Source organism: Carlito syrichta, unplaced genomic scaffold (genome assembly GCF_000164805.1).
Source record: "Carlito syrichta isolate Samal-C Ts95f unplaced genomic scaffold, Tarsius_syrichta-2.0.1 Scaffold306780, whole genome shotgun sequence".
NCBI lineage: Eukaryota > Metazoa > Chordata > Mammalia > Primates > Tarsiidae > Carlito > Carlito syrichta.
The window spans coordinates 28582-42734 of record NW_007250876.1 but is presented as its reverse complement, the minus strand read 5'-3'; the positions used below and the strand labels follow the sequence as shown (position 1 = coordinate 42734).

Here is a 14153-nt window from a genome sequence, read left to right as displayed (position 1 = left end):
AGTACCAGTAACCAATCCTAAAGAAATGGGGAGAATTCAAAATAATCATCTTTAACAAGCCTAATGAGTTAAAAGAGAGTACAGAGAAAACAACTAAATGAAACCAGAAAAAATATGCAAAATGAAAAGTTCAACAATGTGATAGAAACCATCTAAGAAACAAGTTCTGGAGCAATATAACATAATGACTGAACTGAAAAATTCCATGGAAAGTTTCATAAGCAGATTTAATCAACCAACAGATAAAAAAATCAGTGAATTCAAAGACAGATCACTGGAAATTACTCATTCAGAGGAATGAAGATAAAGAATGAAAAAGAGCCTACAGGAGTTGTATACTGTATACTATCAAGCGAAACAATGTACACATTATGAATATTCCGGAAAAAAGAAGAAAAAGAGAAAGGGATAGAAACCTTGAAGAAATAATGACAGAAAACTTCCCAAATCTGGAGAGGGATATAAATATCCAGATTCCATGAAGTCCAAAGAACCTCAAAAAGAGTAACTATTAAAAATTCTCAAAAAAAATTCTCCACTCAGACATTATAATCAAACTCTTAAAAATCAAAGAGAGAACTGAGTATGATGGCTCCCTGTAATCAATCCCAGCACTTTGGGAGGCTGAGGTGAAAGGACTGCTTGAGTTCAGGAGTTTGAGTTTGAAAGCAGTCTGAGTAACATACTGACACCTCATCTCTAAAAAAAAAAATTAGCTGGGCATGGTGGCATGTGGCTGTAGACTCAGCTACTTGAAAGGTTGAGGCAGGAGGATCACATCCTGCCTCAACCTCTAGGCCCATCTCAAAGCTAAACTAGGCTAGGCTGATATATCTAGATGTATCTATCTAGATGTATATATCTAGATGTAGCACAGAAACAAGAAAAGGTGCATTGAAAAGGGTAGGAGAGTTCACGTTACCCATATCACCCCTCACCCAACCCCAGACACCTCATCTCTAAACCCAGACACCTCATCTCTAAACCCAGAGACCTCATCTCTAAACCCAGACACCTCATCTCTAAACCCCAGACACCTCATCTCTAAACCCAGAGACACCCAACCCCAGACACCTCATCTCTAAACCCAAAGCTAGACTCTAAACCCAGAGACCTCATCTCTAAACCCAGACACCTCATCTCTAAACCCCAGACACCTCATCTCTAAACCCAGAGACACCCAACCCCAGACACCTCATCTCTAAACCCAAAGCTAGACTTGAGTCCAGGAGTTCCAGGCTGTGGTGAACTGTGATCATGCCACTACTCCAGTCTGGGTGACAGAGTGAGCCCCTGATACAAAACACAACAAAATCAAAGAGAGAAAAAGAAACTGAAAAAAAAAAAAAAAAAAAAAAAACCAAGCAAAAAGAAAGAGTATTTTGAAAGCAGAAGGAGAAAAGCAATTTATCACATAAAAGGAAACTGCCATAGGACTATGAGCAGAATTCTCAGCAGAATTCACACAGAAAAGAAAAGGGGATGAAACAGTCAAAATCCTAAAGGGAAGAAAAAAAGAAAAAAACAAAAACAAACCCTGTCCACTAACAGTACCTTATCTAGGAAGGCTGTGCTTCAGAAATGATTATTAAGGACTTTCCCAAACCAGTAAAACCTGTGGTAGTCCATTACCAGATCTGCCTTAGAGGAAATGCTAAAAGGAGTTTTTCAAAGAGAAAAAAAATAAGTGAGTTAGTAGTATAAAGTCATAAGAGTATGAAACACACAGATTCAGAATTTTCCAATATAATGGTCATGTCTAAATTAGTTATATTTGTATTAATGTTAAGACAAAACTATTAAAAATAGTAATAGCTACAATAATTTGATAAGGAATACACAATGTGAAAATATGTAAATTGTGACATCAGTAATAAAATTGTGGGAGTGAAAGTGTGGAGTTCTTTTCTATGCACTTGACATTTTTATCAGCTGAAAATAGATTGTTGTAGGATGTAGTATGTAAGTTCCTTGGTAACCACAAAGAAAAGTGGATAGATAAAAGATAAAATGGATTCAAAGCATACCATTACAGAAAATCATCTAATCACAATGACAGCAAGAGGTGAAGAAAGGAACACAGCATCTACAAAACAACCCAAAAGCAATGAACAAAATGGCAGTGATAAGTTCTTACCTATTACTAATTGCTATGAATATGAATTACTTAAATTCACCAGTCAAGAGACAAAGTGGCTGAACAGATTAGAAAAAGAAGACCCAAACATATGCCGCCTACAAGACACTCATTTCCCCATTGAGGACTCACATAGACTGCAAATGAAGGAATGGAAAAATATATTCCACACAAATGAACATCATAAGAGAGCAAAACTTGCCTTTAGTCCCAGCACTTGGGGAGGCGGAGGTGAGAGGATGGCCTGAGCCCACAGGCTTGAGACTGCACCTCTACAATAAATAAAAAAATTAGCTGGGTGTGGTGGTGTTTGCCTGTAGTTCCAGATACTTGGAAGGCAGAGGTGGAAGGATCAACTGAGCCCAGCAGGTTGAGGCTGTGGTGGCTGTGAGCAGCCACTGCATTCCAGCCTGGGCAACAGACTGAGACTCCAACCAAAAAAAAACAAAAAACATTGGACTCGCTACACAAATGAACCTAACAGATATATACAGACTATTCCATCCCATAGGAAAATAAACATTCCTCAGAAGTGCACAGGAAACAATTCTCCTTAATACGCTATATTTCTCCACAAAACAAACCTTAACAAATTCAGGAAAACTGAAATTATATCAAGTTTATTTTCTTTCTTTTTAGCTCATAGCAGCCTTGACCTCTTGGGCTCAAGCAATTCTTCTGCCTTGGCCTCCCAAGTAGCTGACTACAGGCATGCACTACCATGTCTGGCTTTTAAACATTATTTATTTTTGTACAGATGAGGTCTCACTAAGTTGCCTAGACTGGCCTCAAACTCCTGGGCTCAAGCAATATTCTGTCATCTTAGTCTCTCAAAGTGCTGGGACTATAGCTGTGAGCCACTGCGCCTGGCCTTCAAGTTTATTTTTTGACCACAATTATATGTTAATAACAAGAAAGATTTTAAAAAACCCACAAGTATGTGGATATTAAATAAAATGATCTTGTATATTCAACGAGTCAAAGAAGAAATTAAAAGGGAAATTTACAAATATCTTCAGACAAATGAAAATGCAAACACAACATGCCAAAATTTATTAAAAAAATGATCAAAGTGAAGACTTAGATTTTTGGAAAAGTAAAATTGAAATCCTCTAGTTAAACTAAGAGAAAAAAGGAGACCCAAGTAAATAAAATCAGAAATAAGAGACAACTGGTATCACAGAAATACAAACAGTTTAAGAAATACTATGAACATCGTACGTATGTAAGCTCATATCTGTAAATTCCAGTACTTTGGCAGGCCAAGGTGGGAGAACTGTTTTGAGTACAGCAGTTCAAGGCTGGGCAACATAGTGACAACCAGACACACACACACACACACGTCAGATGCGGCAGTGGTGCATGCTTGTAGTCCTAGCTACTCAGGAGGCTGAATTGCTTGAGCTGAGGCTGCAATGAACCATGATTGCACCATTGCACTCTAGCCTAGACCCTGTCTCTACTTGAAAAAGAAAAACGAAGAAAGGTTGGTTCTGGCCAAAATAAAAAACAAAAACCAGCATTTCTCATATGTAGAAAATATATATATAATGGATAAAGAGTATAAGTACCTTCTACATGAAACCAATAGAAATATCCAGTTACCTACATGTTTTTATGTTTTTGAGTAGGAGTCTCATGCTGTCATCCAGGCTGGAGTGCAATGGCACAGTCATGGCCACTGCAGGCTTGACCTGCTGAGCTCAGGTGATCCTTCCGCCTCAGTCTTCCAAGTAGCTTCCACAGGTGTGCACTGCCATGACTGGCTAATTTTTTTATTTATTGTGGAGACGAGGTCTTGCTAAGTTGCCCATGCTGGTCTTGAACCCCTGGACTCAGGCAATCCTCTCACCTTCACCTCTGCCTCCCAAAGTGCTGGGATTACAGGTGTGAGCCACCGTGCCTGGCCATGTTATTTTTTAATGGCCACTTACTTATAGGACAATTTAAAAACTATATTAAAAATTAAACTACTTATACATAAGAAATATATTTCAATTCACTCATTACTTAAAAATGTAAACAGAAAAATTTTATTAACCGATTTAACAGGAAAACATTACCTATTATACTTTTAGGCTATTCCTTAAACAGAATGTATGGAATCATCTCACCATTAACAGGAAAACATTACCTATTACACTTTTAGGCTATTCCTTAAACAGAACGTATGGAATCATCTCACCATAACTTATCTTTGCAAACGTATGAAGTAGAACTCCATAGTACAGAGATGAACTTTAAGAATGAGCCACTGATAAAAACAATACACTTAAAACTCTTAGAACATTTGCTTTATGCTGTGAGTTTTCTGGGTCATTACACATGAATTTGCATTAGACTTTATATACTACTTATATTTATAGAATATCTCTCCAGTGGAAATGTTTACCTTTTTAAAGTTGTTAAAATTGAACTTTGCTGAATTTTTCACGTATTCAGTTTCTGTCCAGTGTACATTCTCATGTTTATATGAGGATGTGGATAAATTGAAGGCTTTTTCACATGACTTACATTCATAAGGTTTCTCTTCATTGTGAATTCTTTTGTCTTCTCAAATAACTAGGGTGAGTAGAAGTTTTCCTACATTGTTTATATTTATTGGATTTTTCTGCAGTATGAGTTTTTTCATGTTTTTGAAGACAAATGGAATAGCTGAAGGCTTTTACCACGTTGTTTACATTCATAGGGCCTTCTTTCCAGTGTGAGTTATTGCATGTCTTTGTAACAAACTGCGAGAAATACTTTCCCATATTCTTTACAATTAAAAGGTGCATCTCCATTGTGCGTTATCATACGTCTTTGAAAGTAAAGGAAAGTCTTTCCCACATTCCTTACATGCATAGGGTTTCTCCCCAGTGTGAATTCTTTCATGTATTTGAAGGGATCTGGGCAAAGTGAAAGCTTTACTGCATTTTTTACACTTACAGGACTTTTCTCCTTTGTGAATCCTTTCAAAAATTTGAAGAGAAAAGAGATGTTTGAAACTTTACCACACTGCTTACATTCATAAGATCTCACTCCAGTGTAAGTGCTTTCATGTGCAGATCTCACTCCAGTGTAAGTGCTTTCATGTGCTTGAAATGATTTGTGGTACATAAATGTTTTTCCACATTGTTTATATTCATAGTGTTTCTCACCAGGGTGAGTCCTTTCATGTTTGTGAAAGGATTGGAGATAAGTGAAGGCTTTCCCACATTTTTTACATTCACAGGGTTTTTCTCAAGTGTGTGTCCTTTCATGCCTTCGAAAGGAACTGGGATGACTGTAGGCTTTATCACAATCTTTACATTTGTAGGATTTCTCTCCAGTATGCATTCTCAGGTGTACTTGAAATACTGAGTGAAAACTGAAGGCTTTCTCACACAGCTTACATTCTGGTTTTTCTCTAGTATGAGTTCTTTCATGAACTTGAAAGGAAGTAGAACATAGGGTTTCTCTCCAGTGTGCATTTTTTCATCTATGTAAGAAATTAGGATAAATGAATGCTTTCCCACATACTTTACATTTATAAGGTGTATTTCCATTGTGCATTATGATGTGTCTTTGAAAGGACTGGAGATAACTGAAGACTTTCCCGCATTTCTTACATTCATAGGGTTTCTGAGTTATTCCATGAACTTGAAAGAAAATGGAACATATGAAGGCTTTACCACATTGCTTACATTCATAGGGTTCCTATCCAGGGTGACTTCTTTCATGTTTTTATAAGAAACTGAGGGAAATGAATACTCTGCCATATACTTTACATTTATAAGGTGTACCTCCATTGTGCATTATGATGTGTCTTTGAAAGGACTGGAGATAACTGAAGGCTGTCTCACATTGTTTACATTTATATGGCTTCTCTGCATATTTCTGACATTCATGTGATTTTTGTCTAGTGTGACTGATGTGCCTAATAAGGGCTAAATAGTGCATGAGACCATTCCACACACACAATATTCACATAGTTTTTTACTCCAGTATGAGTTTTCTTGTTCAGACTAAGATTTGGAGTCTGGCCAAATGTTTCTCCACATTGACTACCTCCTTTACTTCCACAGTCTTTTTCTACCATATGAGTGCTGTAAAAAATAAGAAGGACATTATTAATGATTTTGTATTTACTAATAGATATTAGCATTATATTTTTACTGTTTTCAGAGATTACATAGGTTTTCTGCCTTGTCTGAATGTATGAAAGTGAATGGACTGAATGCTCTGTAAGAGGGCTGGACCATAGTTATCATCAAAACAATGATATTCATATATTGTTTCTATTTCCAAGTGAACTATTTTGTAAACACTGAACATCTATATCACATTAATTGAATATTTTCAGTGAAAATTTTGTAAGATAAATAAATGTGAAGGTAGGCTTATTGGTTTTGTTTTCTTCCTTTTAAAATTTCATGATATACTGGGATTCTCTCTTGGGATACTGCTTTCTCTTGTTAGTACAACTCACCTTAGATGGTCACCTTGGTTTCTGTACCAGCCTTTAATGTTCTGATCTTTCCATTTTTTTCCCTGAAATGTAAACCAAGAAAAGCCATTATGAAATTACAGAAAAAATTATTACATTCTAAGTTGCTAAATAAATTTTTAAAAGACCAGACCTAAAGAATCCCCAAGCAGACAAAGTCAGTTAGGCCTCATAAGTGACCTTAACCTTGCTTGATTTATAAACATAAGCAAACCTGAACTTAAGCTATTTCTTGTAAATGTATACATTAAAAAAATAAACATAGGCTAACCAATCAGAAGGTTCCAACTAATACATTACTAGGAAGTTTCCAGTAATAAGCAACTCTATAACCATAACCACTCAAGCGTTTTCTTTGCTTTACTCCTGTGCTCACCCTACAAAAAGTCTTATCTCCTTGCACTGGCAGAGAGTCCGAAACTATCTCCGGTTTGGTACTTACTGATTCATAAATTGCTGTTTGCGCAAATAATCTTTAAATTTTTATGTGCCTCAGTTTATCTTTTAACAGTTCTGGAATTGGAAGAGGAATCTGTAGAAGCAGGATCCCAGAAAGCCATTCTCCACCCCACCATATGGATGCCCAGGAGTAATAAGTAACCAGGTTTAGGTAGTTGCTGAGTCTGTTGCACTCACTGCTTCATTGCTGCCTCTGGACATTCACAATGGTAGGACCCTCTCATATGTGAGCTCCACAACTTAAGCCCTGAGCTTTTCAACTTTGAGCATTTTTTGAACCTGAATGGGTCTCAGGTCCTACTAGATCCAACAGAAACTAGACTGGGTCCAATAAGAGGTCTACAAACTATACTGAGTTTAATATAAGCTCTCACATAAGTACAGTTTCAAGAAGACAGAGAATCATGGTCCAATATGAGTCCTCCATCTAGGAATCCAGCTGGTTTTATGTATAAAAATTATGAACTCAGAAACTGCTTTTTAGAGAAATGAGTGAAGTTTACTAAAGACTACAGAGAATTAGAGTAGCCACAGTGAGTTTTAATCTAACCAAAGTTGCTCACCTACAGAAAATATAGGAATAGAAGGGCTCTTGAATGTCTGAAAAACAATGAGATACATTTTCATGTGTGTCTAGGTGAGATGTCTGTAACCCACTTTATAAAGCGGTGTCTGTAACTCATTTTATAAAGCCTCAAAATTCCAAATTAAAAATGAAGGGCCAAGCACGGTGGCTCATGCCTCTAATCCCATCACTTTGGGAGGCAGAGGTGGGAGAACTGCGGAGTTCAGGGGTTCAAGACCAGCCTGGGCAACATGGCAAGACCTCATCTCTACAATAAATTAAAAAAATTAGCTGGGCATGGTGCCATATGCCTGTAGTTCCTGCTACTTGGAAGGCTGAGGTGGAAGGATCTCCTGAGCCCAGCAGGTCGAAGTTAAGGTGGCTGTGAGTGTGCCCCTGCACCCCAGCCTGGGCAACAGAGTAAGACTTCAACTCAAAAAAAAAAAATAAAGAAAAAAAAGAAAAAAGAAACATACTCATTCTCACATTTTATAAAATACTCTTTCCTTCTCTTTCTTAAAGAGTGTCTAGTCGCAAAGTTCTCATGTAATTGTACAAAACAAATGCTCTGGAATTCAAGACCCTAGCTGAAGCATTATAGGACTCAAATATGTAACTAAAAAATATTCATTTATTGAGGCTTTTGTAGAGATACAATTGATCTTTTAAAATTACTTTTTGTAGCAGCTAGAGTAATTTTGTAATCTTTTTGCAGACTATACTTGGTCAAATACCAGGGGTGCCAAAAAAATGTATATACATTTTTTTTTTTTTTTTTTTTGAGTTGGAGTCTCACTCGGTCGCCCAGACTGGAGTGCAGTGGCCACTCCTGGCCACCGCAGCCTCGACCTGTTGGGCTCCAGTGATCCTTCCGCCTCAGCCTTCCGAGCAGCGGAATTACAGGCATGCGCTACCACGCCCGGCTGATTTTTTGATTTATTGTAGAGATGAGGTCTCGCTGCCCAGGCGGGTCTCGAACCCGCGGGCTCAGGCAATCCACTCACCTCAGCCTTCCAAAGGCGCGGGATTACAGGCTGAGCCACCAAGCCCGGCTGTATACACATTTTAAGCGATATTTTATCTATGTATTATTTTTAGTTTGCAGTAATCAGAAGTGTCTGGACGCTGATGGTAACTGCTTTGAGCACCTCTTGTAATTGCAGAAGTCAAATGTGACTTGTATTCATCTTCTGTTATTGGTATAATTATAATTTTAATACACCTTTTTCTTTCTTAAAATATGTATTTTTTTTTTTGGCATCTTCTGTATTTATTAAATCTCTACAACATGTCAGACACTATTGATAGAGTAGGCAGGTTAGGTTGGGGAAAGAAATCTTAGGGCTGTAGAAAAGCTCCAAGCTCATTAACACCTGCAGCAGCTGTTGCAAAACCACACATGCAAGCAAGTTGCCTGGCTATAGATAATTTCACACCCAACTGTTAGATGCTTACCCAGCACACCTGCAGCATTTTAGTCCTTTTATCCATGATGCTTGCACAGCTGACCACTAAGGCAAGAACTATAGAGACCCCCTGGTCTCTCTGCACATCAATTGCCAAGGTTGACCTAAGATAACCATGACCCACATTTACCTTCATTACATGCTCATTATAGTATCACTGTGGTTTTACAAACTCTCCATCCACCAGGGTGACATGACAGTCCCAATATGACCCTACAAGGCCTGAAACTCCCATGCCTGATATGAGGGAGGATTAACAGAGCCTCAGCCCTAATACCAACCACTTCTAGGAAAAGCCCACCCCAAACTCACTCCTCAACACCCATAAGAATAAAAGTTATAGCTCAACAATTGTTGGGGGCAGAAATAGCAGTTTTCCATAGGACATTTCTGCCTGCTTTTTCTTTAGAGTGTACACTTCTCTGCTCAGTAAAGCTACTTGCTTATTCTGCTGCTCTCTGTTTATGTTTGTGAATTCATCTCAAATGTGAACATGAACCTGATGTCGATCATCTCATTTTGGAAGCAGCTTCCCTTCTTCTGGTAACACTATGATAACCACTTAGTTTCTAAAAAGAACCACTGACTACATTTTGGCTCACTTTACCCTTTGGTAATAAAAGATACTTTCTTTGTTTCTTAAGCAAAAAAATCAGGTTAATTCACTTTCTCAACTTCACATTTGTAGAGACGTTCAAGTACAAGAAACAACAAACTTTTCTTTTTTTTTTTGAGTTGGAGTCTCACTCTGTTGCCCAGACTGGAATGCAGTGGCCGCTCCCGGCCACCGCAGCCTCGACCTGCTGGACTCCAGCGATCCTTCCGCCTCAGCCTTCCAAGTAGCTGCAACTACAGGCGCACACTACCACGCCTGGCTAATTTTTTGATTTATTGTAGAGATGAGGTCTCGCCAAGTTGCCCAGGCAGGTCTTGAACCCGCGGGCTCAAGGCAATCTACTCACTGCAGCCTCCCAAAGGCGCGGGATTACAGACTGAGCCACCAAGCCTGGCTCAAACTTTTCAATGGAGCTAATAATGCAATCCTGCTGCAGTGACATTAAAAAAAAAAAAAACCAACAGTATGGCTTACTTACAACTAGGAAGAAAAAACACAGGAAAAGTTCTAAAGAAGAAACTTATAAATACTGAAATAAATTCAACTGGGTAATTCCAGAAGGCAGAACAAGCACCAAAAAGAAGTTACAGAAGTGTAGATGTCAGCTCAAAATAAAACAAATCCCTCACTCAAACAACCTAACAGTAGGTTTGAATACACAGCTGCTGTCATGACCACTTGTCTGCAGTATGGTAAACGCAACTGATACACTGAAAGGATGACTGGATTACTAGACACTCTAATGTACCTTTCAATGTGAATTCCATAATCAGTATTACTATTATGAATTTCTGATCTGACTGGATTTAGGAAGCTAAGTAGTCAAGATCAGGTTTCCTATTCCTGCTTTCTCCCTCACCTAAATGAGACAGCCCTTGGAAAGAGAAAATGGCAAGACACAGGGATGGGCTTTCCTGCTAGGGTCTCGCAGTGATTTGCTGCCCATATAAATTTGGGTTCCTCTCCTGCAGAAGCCCCTCCATTAAGAAAGCAAGTGTTATGTCCTGGAAATAACAAAGAAACAGAAGGTGGGAGACAGATATTCTGAGAGCAGGTGCATTTTCAGAAGGAAGCAGGAGAGTGGGTCCAGGTTTAAGGAATCCTGCATGGTGTTGGAGCATGGAAGTGAGGCAGGCCCAGCTATTAATAGCCTAGTTTACAGATAAACGCGCTTCCATTGGCAGGTGCAAGTTAGATATACGAGGAACAAGATAATTAGCATACAAATACCCTCTTATAGGAGCCTAACTCTTTCAACAGGCATCCCGCTGAGCAGGCACACCAGACCCGACCCTGGAATGAGGGGTAGCTGGTAAAGTCAATCACAAAGACCATAAACAAAGGCAATAGAAAGTTGCCGGGGATACCAGGGTACAGCACTCTAAGAGAACGCTTAAATAGCAACTTTTCCTATTATCTCAAAAGTTCTTCATGATACAAGCAAGCTTAGGAGTGATATGATAAGACTTGAAACTTGTGAACAATAGCTTGTTGTAACCCACAAATCTTATTAACTTAGAAAGTAGATTGCTTAATCATCATTTTGGACAATATATAAAGCTTTCTGCTAACAGAGAGCATGCCCTTTCCCTTAAGGCACCCATATTCTCTCTTGAATGTATGTTTTTCTTGCCTTCTCTAATAAACTACTTTAGGCTGGGTGTGGTGGCTTACACCTGTAATCCTAACACTTTGAAAGGCAGAGGCGAGAGGACTCCCTGAGCCCAAGGGTTTGAGACTAGCCCAGGAAACTTAGCAAGACCTCATCTCTACAATAACTTTTTTAAAAAAGTACCTGGGGGTAGTGATGTATACATGTTGTTCCAGCTCCTTGGAAGGCTGAGGTAGAAGGATTGCCTGAGTCCAGAAGGTTGAGGCTGCAGTGGCTGTGAGTGTACCGCTGCACTTCAGCCTGGGCAACAGAGTGAGACTGACTCAATAAACAAACAAAAAAACTACTTTAAAACTCTGTCTGCCACTCACTCTGAAATTCTGTGGTGAAGTCAAAGACCCACAGAGCAACTATACCCCATGCCACTTGGCATCAGAAGGGGCCAGGAAGTGGCAGGAGAGAACCAGCATTGAGTTCTCCCGGTGCTACGGTGGATGTGCAGGAGGATGGTGGTTGGAGGGCCAGTAAGACCACAGGCTGGGGCACCCCAGCATATATGCCCAGGGCAAGGAGCCCTGGGCCCAAGACCCCACACCCATGCAGGGTCCCGGCTCCCTCTTGTCCCCTCCCCACAGCTCAAAATGTGGCAACCTGTCAAGGCTTGCCAAGGCTGCAATGCCGGCTGTGACCGAGATACATTTTTTGATCAGTTTCCAAAAGATAGAATGACTCTAAAAAATAGTTTCTCTAAAGAAATCTCTATAGAGCAATAAAAATTATTCTGAACCTACTAACTCCTTTGATTTCTTGTAACTTTTCTATCGGAACCTTCTTAAAGCTAGCTTTCTTTAACAATCAGATCCTCAGCCAGGCTCGGTGGCTCAGCCTGTAATCCCACGCCTTTGGGAGGCTGAGGTGAGTGGACTGCCTGAGCCCGTGGGTTCGGGACCTGCCTGGGCAGCGAGACCTCATCTCTACAATAAATAAAAAAATCAGCCGGGCGTGGTAGCGCGTGCCTGTAGTTCTAGCTACTTGGAAGGCTGAGGCGGAAGGATTGCCGGAGCCCAGCAGGTTGAGGCTGCGGTGGCCGGGAGCGGCCACTGCACTCCAGTCTGGGTGACAGGGTGAGACTCCAACTAAAAAAAATAAAAATAAAAATAAAAATAAAATAAATTTTTCTACTTCTGGATGGTATTATCAAAATTGTTAATAAAAGAGCTCTATTTAATTGGCTTTAAAAATAAGCACTCAAATAAATTAAGTATTTTCTCAGGAGAACAGGAACTATCCCAAATGCTTTTCAAGCTCACATGACTTGAGTAATCTTCAGTAAACACAACTATTCCTTATTAAAAAAGATATTCCTTCAGAGTTTTAAGCATTAAATATAACACAGACACACAACTTTTGTTCTACCTAAGTTTTCTAGTCAAATAAACTCATGCTGTTACTAAATCTGTCAACAAGAAAAAAACCTTCAGATGATAGCTAGCTTTGTTCAATATTTTGTCTGCCTAAAAACAGTTTCCAAAGTCTTTTTGATAACTTGGAACCTTAAAATTATACTAGGTTAAATGATATTCATTAAATACCTAGATTATTTCTCAGTAAGATAAACTACTAAAACATCAATTGCTAAGCATAAATTTAAGATTATTTGTTTTTGGTTTATTACAGAGGAACAAAGATAATTTCATTCTGCTGACAAACATGTCCTATGCCACATTACAAAAATTATACTATAAGAAAGCATATGCTTTTAAAAATTATTAAATCATGGACTTCCTAGTTTTCACCAAAAATTAAGGCTAAGAATTCTAATTAATATGCATAAATTAACAACTTTTAGAAATAATAAGGATGAAAGGAAACTACGCAAAAATGTACAAAGAAGCTGGGCTTGGTGGCTAAGCCTGTAATCCCGTGCCTTGGGAGGCTGAGGTGAGTGGACTGCTTGAGCCCGCGGGTTCGAGACCCACCTGGGCAACTTGGTGAGACCTCATCTCTACAATAAAAAAAAAAAAATTACCCGGGCGTGGTAGCGCGCGCCTGTAGTTCCAGTTACTTGGAAGGCTGAGGCAGAAGGATCGCCAGAGCCCAGCAGGTCGAGGCTGCGGTGGCCGGGAGCGGCCACTGCACTCCAGTCTGGGCGACAGAGTGAGACTCCAACTCAAAAAACAAAAAACAAAAAACAAACAAAAAAATGTACAAAGAGGCTAGAGTGAGACTCCAATTAAAAAAAAATGTACCAAGAAAATAAGATGTGTTTTCTATTTTGTTTTTTTTTTTTTTACAGACAGGGTCTTGCTATGTTGCCAAGGCTGGATTCAAACTCCTGGGCTCAAGCTATTCTCCTACCTCAGCCTCGGGAGTAGCTTCAACTATAAGCGTACACTACTAGATATGGCTAAGACATATTTTTAATAAGAAAAGGTACACTTTTTTTTTTTTTGAGTTGAAGTCTCATTCTGTCGCCCAGTCTGGAGTGCAGTGGCATACATGCTGATGGTTATCCCACCATTGACCTGCTAGGCTCTGGCGATCCTTCCACCTTAGCCTTCCAGGTTGCCAAACTACAGGTGCGTGCTACCATGTCTGGCTAATTTTTGATTTATTGTAGAGATGAGGTCTCGTCAAGTTGCCTGGGCTGGTCTTGAACCCGTGGGCTCAGGCAATCCACTTGCCTCGGCCTCCCAAAGTGCAGGGATTACAGGCTGAGTCACCGAGTCCAGTCAAGTTATGTTTTTTGTTTTTTTTTTGAGTTGGAGTCTTACTCTGTCACCTAGACTGGAGTGCAGTGGCCGCTCCCGGCCACTGCAGCCTTGACCTG

At 39.4% G+C, this 14153-nt stretch overlaps 1 long non-coding RNA gene across 1 annotated transcript in view; it reads right to left on the bottom strand.

The window, feature by feature from the left end:
• Window positions 1-4147: 4147 nt before the first annotated feature.
• The window catches only part of LOC103265710, a 21087-nt gene continuing 11081 nt past the window's right edge, over window positions 4148-14153 (bottom strand). Inside the window, exons 4-5 of the long non-coding RNA XR_002482269.1 lie at window positions 6588-6649; window positions 4148-6204 (exon numbers count right to left, since the gene is read on the bottom strand). This is a non-coding gene — a long non-coding RNA (uncharacterized LOC103265710). The remainder of the gene's footprint in view (window positions 6205-6587; window positions 6650-14153) is intronic.